General features: G+C 36.5%; 1 non-coding gene across 1 annotated transcript; it reads left to right on the plus strand.

Moving 5' to 3' along the window:
- The first annotated feature begins 3,639 nt into the window (after positions 1–3,639).
- Positions 3,640–3,742, plus strand: LOC119808630. Its single transcript, XR_005284539.1, has one exon. It is a non-coding gene; the product is annotated as a U6 spliceosomal RNA (small nuclear RNA).
- Positions 3,743–16,975: the final 13,233 nt, after the last annotated feature.

Genomic DNA, 16,975 nt, shown 5'->3' on the forward strand with positions numbered 1-16,975 from the left:
AAATGAAAGTCAAAAATGATCTGAGGAAGAGGTTTTGTTCGTGCCCCCCCCCCCACACACACACACAGGAAATGAAAGGCTGTAGATTCCTTCAGGGTTGATATAGATCTGGTTTGATCAGGAAGACCTCCTAAATCTTGACAGGTGATATATATCAACAAGACTGCTGATCTTCCCAGGACTTGACCATTATCTCAATTTCCTGAAGAATACCTAAAGATGCCTTCACTCACAGACAAGAGGAAGCAGTCTAAGACAACTATGCCCACATTCCCAAGGGGTAGGGTCTGGGTTGTTTTTGGGTATTTGGTGGATTATGAATGTTTGTTATCATTTAATGGACTACAGATATTTTGCTTTGGGCTATATTTTGATATAATGATAGAAATTTGAAATTTTTGTCATATTATATGTTTCTACCTTTGTTTGAGGTATTGCACTTATGCAATTAATTTAAATGCAGTGTATAAGTGGTAAATAAAGCTAGTAGTTAGTTGATAATTGTCGAACTTCTAGTCACCTTAGGCAGTACCAATTTACTTCATAAAACATGACAGGATGAAAGAAACTCCATATGAAATTCACTTTCAGCATGGCAAGGATAGCCACTTTAGCAAGAAACTGCTCTTGTGTTGATTGTTGACATATGCTGTACAGACTAGACAATTAAGACAGAGGAAAAAGACCATTGAATTTTGACAAGACTAGGTAGGACAGCCCTTTGAGAGTCCTGCTTCTCAGAAGAGTCTACCAGATCTTCTTCTGGACACAGAGGAAAGTGACTGATGAGTTTGCCAATGCAAGGTGGGACAGTTCTTAAAAATTTTCTGTTTCCCTTAAAAATATACAAGATACTGTAGGCTGAAGATGGATGCCCAATGTTGTATAGAAACTCTGGGTGACTGTTCAGAAGGGTCGGATGTCTCTGTTGTTAGGTAATATTATATTCTTTTGGTGTCTTTGGTGGAGATAAAGACTAAATATTATAGTTTTCCTTAATTATGATTAAAAGTAAATTAGTAAAACTTTGGAATCACAAAGTTAAGATAGCTAATGGATTATTTTCTACGAATTTGCTAAGTATAAATGGACTAAATATTATAAGTATAATTTTTACTTGATAACTGTTTTGTTGTATAAGTTTTATTATATTAAAGTTAAAACCTTTTATTTTTATTTGGATAAAAAGAGGGAAATGTCAAATATTAAAGATGTGTTACATTTGTTTATGCTGTTTAATGATACAAAGATGAGTCGCATTCTTTTATGTTGCATTTGTTTAATTGTGTAAAGCTGTGTTACTTTGCCTGCCTGAAAAATTATCATTGGTCTAATAAAGAGATAAATGACCAAAGGCTAGGCTAAATGGAGCTGTCATGCAGAGAGAATAAATAGGAGGAGAAAGGTGGGCTTGAGAAACGGATGAAGAGTGAGAAAAGGAGGGGAGGAGGATGTCAGGGGCCAGATACACAGCCAGTCAGTCATGAAGGGAAGAAGGAGGCAATATATATATATATATATATATATATATATATATATTGCCTCCTTCTTCATTATTTATATATATATAAATAATGATGAAAGGTGAAAAGCCCAGAGGCAAAATGTATTAAAGAAAAATGAGATAACTTAAGTTATAAAAGCTGGCTATAAAGAAGCCAAGTAAGGCCAGGCTTAAGGAAAAGTAAGAGCAAGTCTCCATGTATTTATTAGGCAGCTGGGTGCTGGGCTCCCAAAAAGAGAAAAAAAAAAAAAAACAAAAAAAATACCCAAAAAACAGCCGGGGCGGTGGTGGCGCACGCCTTTAATCCCAGCACTCGGGAGGCAGAGGCAGGTGGATCTCTGTGAGTTCGAGGCCAGCCTGGTCTACAAGAGCTAGTTCCAGGACAGGCTCTAAAAAAGATGCAGAGAAACCCTGTCCCGAAAAACCAAAAAAAAAAAAAAAAAAACCCAAAAAACAAAACCCAAGTACACCCTTTCTCTGTATATTTATAGAAAAATCTTTCCTGTGGTTGCTTCCACAAAGGCATCCCCCTATATATGAGGTAAAACTCTTCAATTTTCTTGTTAAGAACACAGATAGAAAGACATGGTTTCTGAACTATCCCTGCTGTGTGTAGTGTACTGAATGTTGCAAGAATGGAACACTTTCTAGCCCGGTGGTGGTGGTGTCCACCTTTAATATCAGTACTCAGGTGACAGAGTCAGATGAATCTCTGTGAATTAAAGGCCACCCTGGACTACAACAGCTAGTTCCAAGACAGGCCCCTAAGCTACAGAGAGAGAAACCCTGTTCCAAAGATAGACAAAAACAAAAATAGAATGGAACACTTTCTACTAATAGATTGTTACTCTCTCAGAAAGGAATGTGAAATGGAAGAGAAGTAACTGAAATATTTCTTCAAATGATACCCCAATTCCAATTCCAAAGACAGCTGTGATCTCCTTGCAACAAGTAAAAAAGTGTCATGGTTAAATCGTTACTTTCTTTACAAACCTGACTGATGTTAGAACTTCAAACCACCCATTTCCTCAAGACAAAATTCCTAGGCATGTTCAACACACTCCAGGGCCTCAACTCAGCATGTTATTCTTAGAGAGTACTGTAGCTAATCTTGGAGATATATTTGTCTCCTTTCTGGAATGAAAGTGCTGAATCTGACCTTACACCATTCTTTATGGATTTGCAAAGTGAACCTCGAAATGAAAAGATGAGTCTTTTCAGTTCTTTCTAAAGGTCACCAATGCTGACGAGCACGGTAACCTTTAATTTGTGCGTCTCTAGGTACTAGAAACACCAGTGCAATATAAACTGGTATTTTTCTTTATTTTGTTATCTGGTGCTAATAAAGTTCACATTTTCAAACTCAAGCCTGTATTAAAGCCAAAGGGACTGTATATGACTATATATGCCAATTGTGCATAGTTCACAAAGATTAAAGCTCGCTTATTACAATTTACTTTTCTTAGTAAAAAATAAAATTTAGTAATCCAAAGGTATTAAAGTGAGAATGCATCAGTCAATGTAAATGATACAAAGATAGGTGTTTTTTTTTTCCCCAAACATCAATATTTCTAAGGTTGAAGAAATTGCTCTGTGGTTAAGAACTCTTGTTATTTGTGCAAAGGACTAGGGTTCAATTCCCAGAACCCACTCAACAGGTTCACAGCCCACTAAAACTCCATTCGCACATAATCTGATTCCCTCCTCTTGCTACTGTGAGCACATATATACACATGCTCATTCTCACTCACAGACAAACACCAACACATATACATCACTCATGAAAGTAGTCTTTTGAGAATTGGCATCATAGAAATGGCAGTATATTGTTATAGCATGTATACTTGTTTATATTTAACATAAGTATGAAGTAGATCATATAATGTTTCTTGTAATTATGTTATTGTTCTTTAAGTACTTTGACATGTTATAAGATGCAGGTTATACAGATGGTGGTACAATTACTACATAACGAAAGCTAAACATAAAAAATGGTTTGAAGTTATAAAATGTTGTGAATGAAATTCAAAGTCATACATTGCTGTAAAATTATAGTATACAGAAAGCTTACCAGCAAATTAACAATACATAATAAAATTGAAAAATAGAGACAAATTAAAATTATCTTAAATTCTGTGCTTAGGCAGCACATATATTAAAATTGGAATGCTACAAATAAGATTAGCATGGCCCCTGTGCAAAGATGACACACGAACTTGTGAAACATTCCATACTTTTAGGACAACAACAGGATGTCCAAGAAGAGTCTCACATAGTATCAGTGACCAGAGTCCTCAAAATAGCTCAGTGGCTCTGGAATGAACACTTGCATACTGTGGGACAATGGTCTTTTATCCTGTCACTTGTATTATTTTTAATAAAATCCTGATTAGCCAATAGCCAGGCAGGAAGTAGAGGTGGGGCAACAAGAATTCTGGAAAGAGGGAATCACAGTCTGCAGCTGTGACTCAGACACAGGGGAAGCAAGATGTGACTGTCTCGCTGAAAAAGGTACCAAGTCACTTAGCTAACACAGACAAGAATTATGAACTAATATAAGTTATAGAAGTTAATAAAAAAAAAACCTGAGCTACTAGGCCAATGAGTTTATAATTAATGTAGACCTCTGTGTGTTTCTTTGGGACTGAATTACTGCAGGACTGGGCAGGTTGGGAACCTCAGACAACACTTGCACATAAAGATATATGGGTAAAAGTGTTTACTGCATGACTCCATGTGTCACAGTACAGCTTCCATAATGATATCTCCCCCTTTCCCTTTTTCTCTTTCCTTTTTTTTCTCCTAAATCTTATTTTATTTTATTTTGTTGGGGAGGTTGCTCAGATGAAGGACAGATACAAACATCTAGGAAATGAGTGGGACTGGCATGCCTAATGTGAAAGACACAAAGAATAAACAAAAAGGAAGTTTAAAAATTGTCTTAAATTCTTAAAAATTTGTTAATATTCTCAACTTTCATCTTATCCATAATTAACACATCGTTTTTATTTTGAAACACAGTTGCTTTCTATATATTTCTACTTTTGTGTTTTTCAAATCAAACCATTATTATCTGGATAACAACAGAAATGTGTCACCATTTTTAGTTCCTCATATCTTTGATCTCCCACCTACAACTTCAGATTCAATTAAAAATTACAAACTAAATGCCCCTCAACTGAAGAATGGATGAGGAAAATGTGGTACATTTACAAAATGGATGACTATATAGCAGAAAAAAATAACGACATCTTGAAATTTGCAGAAAAATGGATGGACCTAGAAAACATTATTTTGAGTGAGGTAACCCAGATGCAGAAAGACAGTTATCATATGTACTCACTCATAGGTGTTTTTAAACATAAAGCAAAGAAAACCAGCCTACAAAACACAATCCCAGAGAACTTAGACAACAATGTGGACACTAAGAGAGACTTACATAGATCTAATCTACATGGAAAGTAGAAAAAGACAAGATTTGCTGAGTAAATTGGGAGCATGAGGACCTTGAGGGAGGGTTGAAGGGGGAGGGGAGAGGCAGGGAGGGGAGCAGAGAAAAATGTAGAGCTCAATAAAAATCAATAAAAAATTATAATCTGTGAAAAAGTTGTTCTCTGTGACCAGGGATCAGCATGACTAGATTAAGGGGTATCCAGATGGATGATAAAGTATCATATTTTAGTATATCTATAAGGCTATTTTCAGAAGAAATTGAGCCTAAAATCAGTGGATTGGATAAGTAAAAGCTACCTTTACCTTTGAGTGGCCACTATCCAATAGACTGAGTTTAGTGTTTAGATGAAAGAAAAGATAAAGGAAAAGCAATCTCCCAAAGTAAATGTGAATCATCTATTTAGACATCCATCATTCATAAGCAAAATGTTTTAAAGATACTTCTCATTTTGGGTTAAAATAGCACCATATTATTCTCTACTCACAATCACCTCAAATAATACAACAAAAGAGAAATAGGATTATATGCACTATAGGTAAAATTCTAAAATAGCCCCTCTAAAATCCCTCCTTCCTGTTGTACATAAATAGCCTTTTTTGAAAATAGATAAGATGGACTACCATGCTAAATGCCACCAATGATTTACTGAGGACCGATTTGCTCTTTAAAGATGGAACTCTCAAACAGGTGAAAAAAAGAGAGGTCAACACTAGAGGTTTTGAGCAACAGAGGAGTCAGGGAATGTCTCACAAACCACGAAGCTCACAGCTCTAGACTATGCGAACTGGAGGTTCAGAGATGTACTACTTTAGGTGCCCAGGACATAGGCTTATTATCCTTTGCTTTGCATGCCACCAGCCCATCATTAAGCAGGTGGTGCTGCACAACCGACACTACAATTGTTGCAACGCTTGGCTCCTATTTCTTGGTAATCCTCAATAAATTTTCCAGTGACAGGAGTTTGCAAGTTTTGTGTTACCCTCTTCATGGCCTCTTGTCTTTCATAGACATATCTCTGAGATTTACACTCCTGACAGCTCTCTAGAAAGCTTTAGTTTCTTACCATTACTTGAGTTAGTCTGGAGGAAAAAACTCCAAAAGTTCTTATTCTCCTTAAAAAACTAAATCAGCCCTTTCTGCTCATGAAGAAAACCAGAAATAAGGGTTCTGGAGAGATGACTTGGTGGCTAAGAGCACTGGTTGCTCTTGCAGAGGACCCATGTTCAATTTGCAGCACTCATGTAGTAGATCACAACTGTCTCTAATTCCAGCTTCAGGGAATATGTTGCCATCTACTGGCATCTGGGGGCATGCATAGACATATGCACCAAAATACACATGCACATAAAATTTTACACATAAATGAATCAATAAATCTCAAAATGTTTTAAAGAAAAGAACAAAACAGAAAAAGACTATTGAGGAAATCTTTTCTTGCAGTATTTGTATCAAGAATGCAAAAGTTCTTTCATCAATACAAAAGACTAAGAAACATCCTGCTTATGTTACTCGAAAAGAGATATGGCATGCTGTGTTTAGACTGAAGTCGTGTGTGTGCACAGCATCTAGTTTCTTAAATAACAGCTCTCACATTACACTGACCACAGACATTTCACTGAATCACTGCAGAGTTATTCCAGTCTTGAGTAGGAATAATTATTGGTACTTATGACAGTAGACTTGTGTCACCTGGTGTTCAGAGTCTCATCTTGCCTGAATGGAATATTACCAAGACAGGGAAAATTGTCAGGAGTGGTCTTAACAGTATTGAGGTCTTCTGGATAAAAGTCTTGACTAGAAAATCAGCGTTGTTCCTTGGTTGTTGCAGATGGAATTTTGTTCCAATAAAGTGATCATGCAGTATTCAAATTTGAACTGTCACAAGCTCTTATAATTTTTTATAAATAAGCAGGGAAAGGAAATTAAAACAATATATTATACTGACTCTAAATATTTAAAATAACAGATAAGAAATCTTGAGAGTTTGAATGGCCTACCATTTGATGATTTCTATGATTTGAATAATATAAAGGCTAAATTAATTCATTCAGAAATTTTCCAGGAAGAGGTTCACTTGGCTGAGCTTTTTGATCAATGAAAAAAAATATCTACGCACTAAAAGGCACATATGATAAATACATGTTCTCGAATTAAAATTCCATGAGGCTCAAAACAAATAACAAGAAAGAAAAGACTTTCTTTGGAGTGATAAAAAGCTTTAAAAAAGAATCTCAAGGCACCTTTTCTGGAATTTATGATAGAAGGGAAACAGTACTGTGGTTGGAATGAGAATGGACCCCATTGGCTCATGCTTTTGAGCATCTGGTGTCCAGTTGGAGGCACTGTTTGGGGAGGTTATGGAACCTTTAAGAGGTGGTGTCTTACTGGAAGAAGTACATCACAGGACATGACTCTGAGAATGCATAGATTTCCCTTATTACCAGTTCACTATTTCTGCCTTCTGGTTGTATTTGAGGTGCAATCTCTCAGCTCTTATGCTAGCAAACTGACTGCTGCCACCTTTCCTTCACCATATGGACTCTCCCTGTGAAAATATATGTCAAACATAATTAGTTCTTCTGTGAGTTGCCTTTGCTTATTGCATTTTATCACAACAATCAAAACTGACTGATACAAATCATAAGAAAAGATCCAGAGTTCTAAGTTTCATACTAAACACTTGCTAGCATGCTTTCATTATTTGGGATATTTCACTCAATGGGAAAAAACACAATGTCCAGTTTAACCAGTGACTATGTTGTCTCAGCTGTTGACTGTGTTTTCTGTCCTGCCTGGTTTCTGGCCAATCAGCATTTATTTAAAACATAATTGACAGAATACAGAATTGTCCCACACCTTTTCCCCCTCTTTAAAAAAAAGAGAACATAAAAGAAAAAGAGGGGGAAGTTAGTAAGACTCTGTTCAAACATGGATACACACAAGTATGTAACACACACACACACACACACACACAGCCAAAGGAAGCAAGGGAAAATGCTGTGAAGAGACAAATCAATCAACAGAATAAGATTGAGAGAAAAATTAAGTATCCAATATTCTATATTTTGACTCAGTTTAAATAAATTAAACTATATAATTAAGAAAGTAGACCTATACACAAAGATGGATGGCTCACTTAAAAAGAAACTAAAATACAAATAAGTGTGCATTATCATATTTAAAAATAGCAATGAGAACTTCTAATGTATATGAAGATCTTATCATTTATTATAAATAGAAAAGTGTGAAGAACCACTATTTTAGAAGTTCAGAGAAATAAAGAATGAAAATAGGTAAAGGATAACATACCAAAGAAAACCTTAATCAAAAGTCCAGAAATCATGACAAGGGAAAGAAATAAGCTCAAGGATTTCCCAATTAAAAGAAATAAACCTTACAGTGGGGAGATGTTAGAATGACAATGACTTTTTGCTCTGGGTAAGGTCTTCCTGTGTAGCCAAGGTTGCCCTAGTCTTCCTGTGTAGCCCAGGCTGGCCTTGAGTTCATGGTTCTCTTCCATCAGCCACGTGAGTATTGAGATTACAGTTGTGTGCCAGAGTGCCTGTTCTCTCCTTTCCTCTCAGATTCTCCTGCCAACTTCCATTCTCCCTTTTTATCCTTTTCTGTTTTCTGTACTTATTTTTTCAGATATGTTGATAGAAGTCATGTAAGTTAGAAAGCTGTAATACCATCATTGAAGTATTGTAAAAGAAAAAAAAATCCTTTCAACCTAAGTTGCTCTATGCAGTATAAATACATTTGAAATGGCAAATTGAACAGTTGTACTTAAAATTAGACTATTACACTTCTGATGTGTGTTGATTAAAACCCAAAGTCATCACTTAAAAATAAATATGGTATAAGAAATAAAACAATACTGAAGACCCAAAAGACTCACATAGAAGATTTGTTCTAAAAGAATACAGGTTCAATGAAAACAATTAAATGTAAAAAATTAAGAACAAATCAAAATGCTGAAACACACTAACAATAAATTAAATGGATATGATGTATAAATTACACAATGCAGCTCATCATATCCAGGAATAAAAAGGTACCTAGCTTTATGCTGCTTACCTGAATGTACTTAAATTAAAACATGTAAGGAGCAAAAAATACACTTAATCAAAATCTTAAAATATTAATGGTAAATTATTTGAACTGAAGCAATAGATAGATTAGTTTATCTTGAATTATCAAATATATAGAAATACAAACTGAAAGGGTAGAAAAAGTTAATCAATGTTCTCAACTCACTTTATATAATTAACACTTTGTAGAAGGAATGGCGGGCTGCATCCCGCCACTCAACTCATGCACGGCTAGCTCTACACTCGAAATAACAACACACAAATTGTATTCATTTAAACACTGCCTGGTCCATTAGTTTGAGCCTCTTATTGGCTGATTCTCACATCTTGCTTTAACCCATATTTAGTAATCTGTCTAGCATCACGAGGTGGTGGCTTACCAGGAAGGATCCTAACCTGTGTCTGTCTCAGAGAGGAGAATCATGGCATCTGTCTCATTGCCTTCTTCCCAGCATTCTGTTCTATCTACTCCTCCTACCTAATTTTCTGTCCTATCAAAGGGCCAAGGCAGTCTCTTTATTAACCAATGAAAGTAACACATAGACAGATTACCCTCCTACAGAAACACTTGGAAAATATTTCATACTTTACCCCTATTAGCAAAATAAATCTACATTTTTATGAGGCTCTAAGGAACATTCACCCACATAAATTATATACTGGACTTTGCATCAAATTTTATACCAAAGCACTAAAGGTACACTGTGGGCTGCTGGGAGAGAGATGATATCAACAATCTTACCGGCTGTAGATAAGTAAGAAGTATTAGTGGCGCAAGAGTGGCAAGTCTGTGATGGGGTAACCAACAGATTTGTTATTAGATCTGAGGTCTACTCCATAAGTTTGGAACTATAAGGGAAGGTCATTACACTTTAGGAAAAAATAAGCTGTTATTTTGCTAAATAAACATGATGCAACCTCTAAGCTGCCTCCTAAACATTGGTGATTACTCTTACACATTACTGCTGCAGCTGGCTTAGCTTAGGAGAAATGCTTTTCATGGTGGGCAACAATAACTGTGGACACTCCAAACAGTTCAAAGTACAGGAAATAACTGGTGCTCAGGTGCTAATCTACCAATGAGATATTTCTATGATCCTTAAAGTCTCAGGAAACATCGCAAAAGGGAAGGGAACAAGAGTGTAAAAGCCAGAAGACTGTATGTGTGGAATGCTGTGTTACAGGAATGACTTGGCTTTTGTTCCCATGAACTCTCAATACATGTGGTTACTTACACAAGACTTGAGCAAGACTGAGCCCATCAGCATCCTGCCACGCAGGGAGAAAGGACTCATGAGACCCTTCTACCTCCACTCATTTATATAGACAGTTAACTAAAGCTTGAAAAGAGGCTTTTTGAGTGCCCATAATCTTGTGTAGATCTACAGACACTTAATAATTGTGGACATTTAATGATTATGGGGAGTTGAGAGTAAAATGGTTATATATTGATATAGCCACTTGCAAGGTGTTCACATTTTTATAATAACCTCTCACTCATGATTGAATATGCAATCCAAATGAAAATTGTGGTCAAAAAATTTGATGTACTACATGGTTATTATAGGTAATAGCAAAGCACTGTCTTTAAACAATTGAATATTTCTTTAAACAATTAAATTTATTTATTTTATTTATATGAGTATCTTACCTCCATATATGCCACTGGACTACTTGCTTGTGTGGTACCCTTGAAACCAGAAGAGGATGTTAGATGCTCTGAAACGGAAGTCAAAGATGATTTGGGAACTAAACCAGTGTTCTCTGCAAGAGGAGCAACTGATCTCACATGCTTAGCTGTCTTTTCAATCTCCATTTGAAACATCTCAAATACAATAACTATTAACAATTCTCACTATCAAGTCTGTAATCATGGGTAGGAAGGTATGTTCAATAAATTTATCTTGCCATTCCACAGTCTAAAGATACATTAAAATACCATATTTGCACTAAAATACTTACAATTTTATTTGTTAATAATTATTAATTAAGTACACACAAACCAAAATTCTGGTAAAATATTTTAAAAAGAGGTTAAATACGATAAACAATAATCATGAACAAATATTATACTTATTTTTATAGTTCAATATCAACGTATATTGTTTATAAACAAGGAAAACATAATAATGTACATTCAATTATGTAAAAGTAAAAGCAGAAAGATATTTATAGCCAGAAAATTAAATTGTAGATAAAAGAATTTAAGTATAAATGTAATTTTTATTCTATTTCTCTTTAGCAGTAATCAAATGTGTACTAAAGTTAAATATCAAGCTCATAGACACTGCAATGCATAAGTTTACTACACAACATATGTACTGCACAAATCCCACAGTAAATGAAGCCAAGAATATACAATACAACCAAAGAAGGTAAATAATAGCAAATATGACAGGATTCAAAACAAACCCAACAGAGAAAACAAATGATTTGTAGGTGTTGTGGGCATTGATTACACAAATTAAGCTTCACCTATTGCTGAAATCAATACATAATACATATGGTCACTGAAAGTAATGAGGCAGATATATGTATGAAAACACAAAGATTCTAACTTGCTGGCTCTTTCCATCCCTGTCAGTACTTGGAGCTGGACCTCTGGTCTGAAGCTTGCTAGATGAGCACTCCCCACGCCCTTCAAGACAGTCAGGCTAAGTTGTTTCACCCTGCCTAACCATCACAGACCATGTTGACCTTGAATTTGTGACCATTCTTCTTTGGTTCCCCCCTTAGCTGGTATTAAGGGCCTACAACACTAAGTCCAGCAAAAACTGTCTGTTAATGACAAGTTTTGAGCTGGGGACTCATGACAGAGTGTGTTCACATTATTTTTGAATCCCATGTTCACACAGACATTTTTTTAATGGTTTATTTTTTTATATTTAAAAATTTCCATCTCCTCCCCTCCTCCTCCCCCTTCCCTACCCTTCCCTCCACCCATACCCCCCTCCTTCCCTCTCCAGGCCAAGGAGCCATCGGGGTTCCCTACTCTATGTTAAGACCAAGGTCCTCCCAACTCCCCCCAGGTCCAGGAAGGTGATCAACCAAGCTGAGAAGGCTCCCACAGAGCCTGTCCATGCAGAAGAGTCAAAGCTCAGCACCTTTGTCCTTGGCTTCTCAGTCAGCCTCCATCTTTGGCCACATTCAGAGAGTCTGGTTTGGTCTCTTGTTCCATCAGTCCCAATCCAACTGGAGTTGGTGAATACTCTCAGCGGTAAAAAACAATGACATCTTGAATTTTGCATGCAAATGGATGGAAATAGAAAACACTATTCTGAGTGAGAACCTCCACTGGCGATAGAGGAAGAAAATGACTGAGCCTCACATTGGAGCACCGGACTGAGCTCCCAAGGTCCTGATGAGGAGCAGAAGGAGAGAGAACATGAGAAAGAAAGTCAGGACCGTGAGGGGTGCGTTCACCCATGGAGATGGTGGGACAGAACTAACGGGAGATCACACAGACATTTTAAAACAAGCACTTGGAAATACAGACTATTTCTTTAAAGACACAAAGGAAATAACTAAGTATTGATTTCCTTTGGAAAGAAAATTTGAAAGAGAGGGGACAGCTACTTCATGCAGTACACACTTTTATAGAAGTGAAACATTTTCTATATAGCACTCTGGCTATTCAAATATAGATAAATGCCTGTAGTAAGTAAGAAATAACACTGAAAGATTTGTAATTAGAGTTGCTTTTGTGTCTCCTGATTATCAGACTTGAGAGCTAGAAAGCCTTGTTGGGGCTGGAGCATATTCCTCACTGCACAAAACCTGACCTCTAAGGAAGCTCTGTATGTGTGCTCACTGATAGAACAGGAGATGAAAGGTGGGTGAATATACCAAGAAATAAAAACAGCCCAACACTTTCATAAACCAGTTATAGAGTAAGCAATTATCTAAGTCACTGTGAAAAAAATACAGAAGCAAAACAATTTGTGGGAGGATGGGACTGTAATTTATGGGTCACAATCTACCATGGCACAAGAGCTTCACTTTGCTTCTGCTTTTGGGAAAGAGGAGAGAGAGAGAGAGAGAGAGAGAGAGAGAGAGAGAGAGAGAGAGAGAGAGAGAGAGAGAGAGAGAGCACCCTGGCACTCTGTCACTTTCTTCCTTGTTCCTCCTTAATCAGTTCAGGACTCAAACCATGGTACTGTCAATGCTCCTGAGGGTCTTATTTCTCAATTAAATTTCTCTCAAACATTCTAATAGACAAGTGTGTAAAATGTGTGAAATGAGCTCGAATCCATTCAAAGGAATTCAGAGGGATAATAACAATATCCCATCACAGTAATCAAATACACTTAGGACTAAGTTGATACTTTGCCTCTCCAACTCCCAAAGCACTTGATAACTTTAAGGCTTGGTGCCCACTGGAGATGTGCAAACAGGAGCTCGCGCATGTGACTGCTGAGAAAAAAGAGGAGAAAGCACAGAAGTGCCTGGAAACGCAGAAATGGTACTTAACATAGAACTACAAAGAGCAAAGGACAGGCTTCCAGAAGAAGGCGGGATTTTATACAGGAGATACACAGTAACAGCAGTTTCATAGATATATCTCTGATAACTTTTGCATATGCATAATATTTTACCACACATTTGGATTGTGGAAAGCCTCTATAGAAAAGTTAACCCAACCTTTCCTTCACACCCTTATCAATGCTGTGGTGAAAACTCAATAGCTTGTATCTTTGAAATGTTCATTATTAACTATACTGAAACTACAGTTTAGATTGGATAATATTCTATTTATTTATTCTGTGAGTGTTTACATCCCAGAGCTAATACATAAGACAGAGACAAACTCGCGGGTGTTGGTTCTCCCCTTCTACTATGTATGACTCAGGATAGAATTCACATCCTGAGCTTTGGTGAAAGTAACTGATCCATCTCACTGGTCTCCATATAATTTTATAATTTTAAACACAATACTAAAAGTGAAAAAATAGCACATTGATGAGAACACTCATATTATAAAAATATCACAAATGTATGAAGAAACAATTTCAGAAAGATAATACCTATGGGTCAGTGCTTTTGTACATTTAAATATTTATTAATCATTTAGATAATTTCCAAATCTCTATAGTGAGCACATGTAAACATTTAAATTACAAAATTTGTAACAGAATAACTGTATCAGGGATAGCCTAACACCCAGCTTGTCAAAGCTGGGAGAACAGCAAAGCAACAAAGTAAATCCCACAGCAGCAAAGCAAAGCTTTTTTATTATGAGCCTGGACCTTAAAAAAAAGTTTTCTGACATTTGTTCTCCATTTGAACTGAATAAAAAGCACCACTTGAGATAATTTGTTATTTTGATTTATTATAAAGATTGCAAGTATAGCTCAATATAAGACTGAACATGGCCTCCTCTTCTCAGAAGTGTCCAATCTGGCCTCCTCAGCATTTCAGGATTCTTTATGCAGATCCACAGTGATGGCAGAATGAATTCCCTTTAACTTTTGTAGATTTCTTTCTCTATATCTAATGTGATGATATTGATGCCAGCCATATAAGAATTTGCAAAAATAATTCTCACAGAAATGTGTAGAGCATATTCCTCTTGCTGAATGTATATACACCATACATATACATATTATAATTGAAATAAACTGTCTGTGTATAAATATAGATACAGATTGCATACCCTTAAAATGGAGATAGGATCTCACATTCACAAATACAAATGCATTTTGGAAATGACATTTTTTTAAGGGAGAGGATTAGATTTTCTCAGAAGTGAAATGTGTAAGGCCCTGATATTTTTCCATTTTACACAGATAATTTTAAGAGTAAACATAAGGGATTTAAAATTTTTATTTTATTAATAATGTGTGATTTATTTTTGGTACCAAAACGATCTTATTATTTTAGGATGGGCAGAGATATATGCAAGAAAGAAAGAAGGCCAAGATTTAAGGAAAGAGACTGGAATACAACATGCATACACAGACTTGAAACAATCTGGTCATAGGGTAACACAATAACAGGTTTCTCTACACATTTCCCCAGCCTCCAAGGAACAGTCACTGAATGCTAGCATACAAACAAGAAGGACATATTGCAGAGGTAATTCTTCCAGCTGGGAATATAAAAGGCTTGACCAGCCAAAGTCAACGTTTAACAAAGGCTTACCATGAAAAACTCACTCTCTTTCTAAGGAAAAGTGACACTTTTGAATATGTGGCAAAATTTCCATTTCTAAACAGTCACTCATGTACCTCAAAATAACCATCAACTTTCCATTTTTTATATAAACCCAGTTTTTCATAAATATCTGTCTTGCTTGCATTTGCATATGGGCCACTGTCTTTCCATAAACTCAACCCATGTGATGTAGTCTGTGTGGGTAAATGTGGAAAGTCTCTCAGATGGCTTGGATGAATTAGAAGGAAATTAGTTTGCATCTCCCCCCACCGCAAGTAGATTGTCACAATCTGTGCATTTTATTTCCCTTGTTATCATATTTATCTCAAAATTCAGATGCCATCCTCTCCTTTACCCATCTCCTGGTGAAAACAAACAGGAACAATCAAGGGGACATAATCACCTCTTGGTCCTAGTTAAGGACCAGACAGTAGTTAAGAGACTAGAGTGCAAGAATGAGTATTATTGGTTTAAATTTGGCATGTGACCTTGAAGCAATGTACCTTGGTAGATGCCCAAGAAAATCTCAATCAAAGCCCTAAGCACAGAAAAGCAAATGTCCTTGCTGTGCTGTTTGAATGTTGCTGAATCTGGTGTCTGTCAAGATGTCCTTTCAACGGAACCTCTACTTACAGGGACTGCCAATAGGCGACAAAAATAGGCACCTTCACAGTTTGTTTATAGAATATGGCTGATCTCACTTCTGAGAAAGTTTGTATTTGACACAATACTTATGTACTGTATTAAAACATGATTATTCCTATTCACACCAAACAATTAAGAGGGTTGTGAATTTTAGGCTTACAGTGAAAATTATTCATCACTTATAGCTTTAAGGGAGTCTTTCCCTAAACTTCCTTCCACTGACTGCCACACAATAGAAGACTAAACCCTTAATCTTCAACTCTGATTTGCTACACAAATGAGAGTAGCCACAAGAACTCAAAATAATTAAGATGCGAAGATGTTTCTCATTCTCCTAAATTGTGTTGATTTCATCTTGTTTGTGTCTCCTAGTCTTTTACATCTTTATGATGAGTTTTCCTAAGATGAATATCAGATAACTATTTATATTGTTTTCTTTGTCCTTATCAATAACTATGCTGAGAGATCTTATCTATTTCCCATCACCAACCCTATCTCAGCACAATGGTGCTCTCTCTCTCTCTCTCTCTCTCTCTCTCTCTCTCTCTCACACACACACACACACACACACTCACACACACACACGCACATACATACACATACACACACACACATACATTCCTACATTTAAATACAGTCTGCTGATCATTCCGATACAATTTGACTTGTATATGATCTCAGGGCTGACCATTGGTTATTAGGCAATCAGTGGAGGGTGGTTCTTCCCTGAGGAAGACCATTTCTCCTGATTCCAAGGTTCTCCATTTGCTTGCAGGTATTTGTCTAGGGTTGAAACCCTGTGAGCATTCCCTCTTCTATGGTAACATGTCTATTGTTCTCATCCTTGCTCAGGGCAGGCTTGGTGATGCAATTTTGTGGGAATATTTTCTGACATGCCTAAGAGACACAATCTCACAACAAACTGTAGTGAGGAGACGAGCAGGCCTGCTTTTCATCCCACCAGGCTCCCGCACAGCTAGCTTAGCCCCGGAAATAACAACACACAAATTCTAATCATTTAAACACTGCTTGGCCCATTAATTAGCTCTAGCCTCTTTCTGGCTAACTCTCACATCTTGATTAACCCATTTCTAATAATCTGTGTAGCACCATGAGGTGGTGGCTTAC

Source organism: Arvicola amphibius, chromosome 2 (genome assembly GCF_903992535.2).
Source record: "Arvicola amphibius chromosome 2, mArvAmp1.2, whole genome shotgun sequence".
Lineage (NCBI taxonomy): Eukaryota > Metazoa > Chordata > Mammalia > Rodentia > Cricetidae > Arvicola > Arvicola amphibius.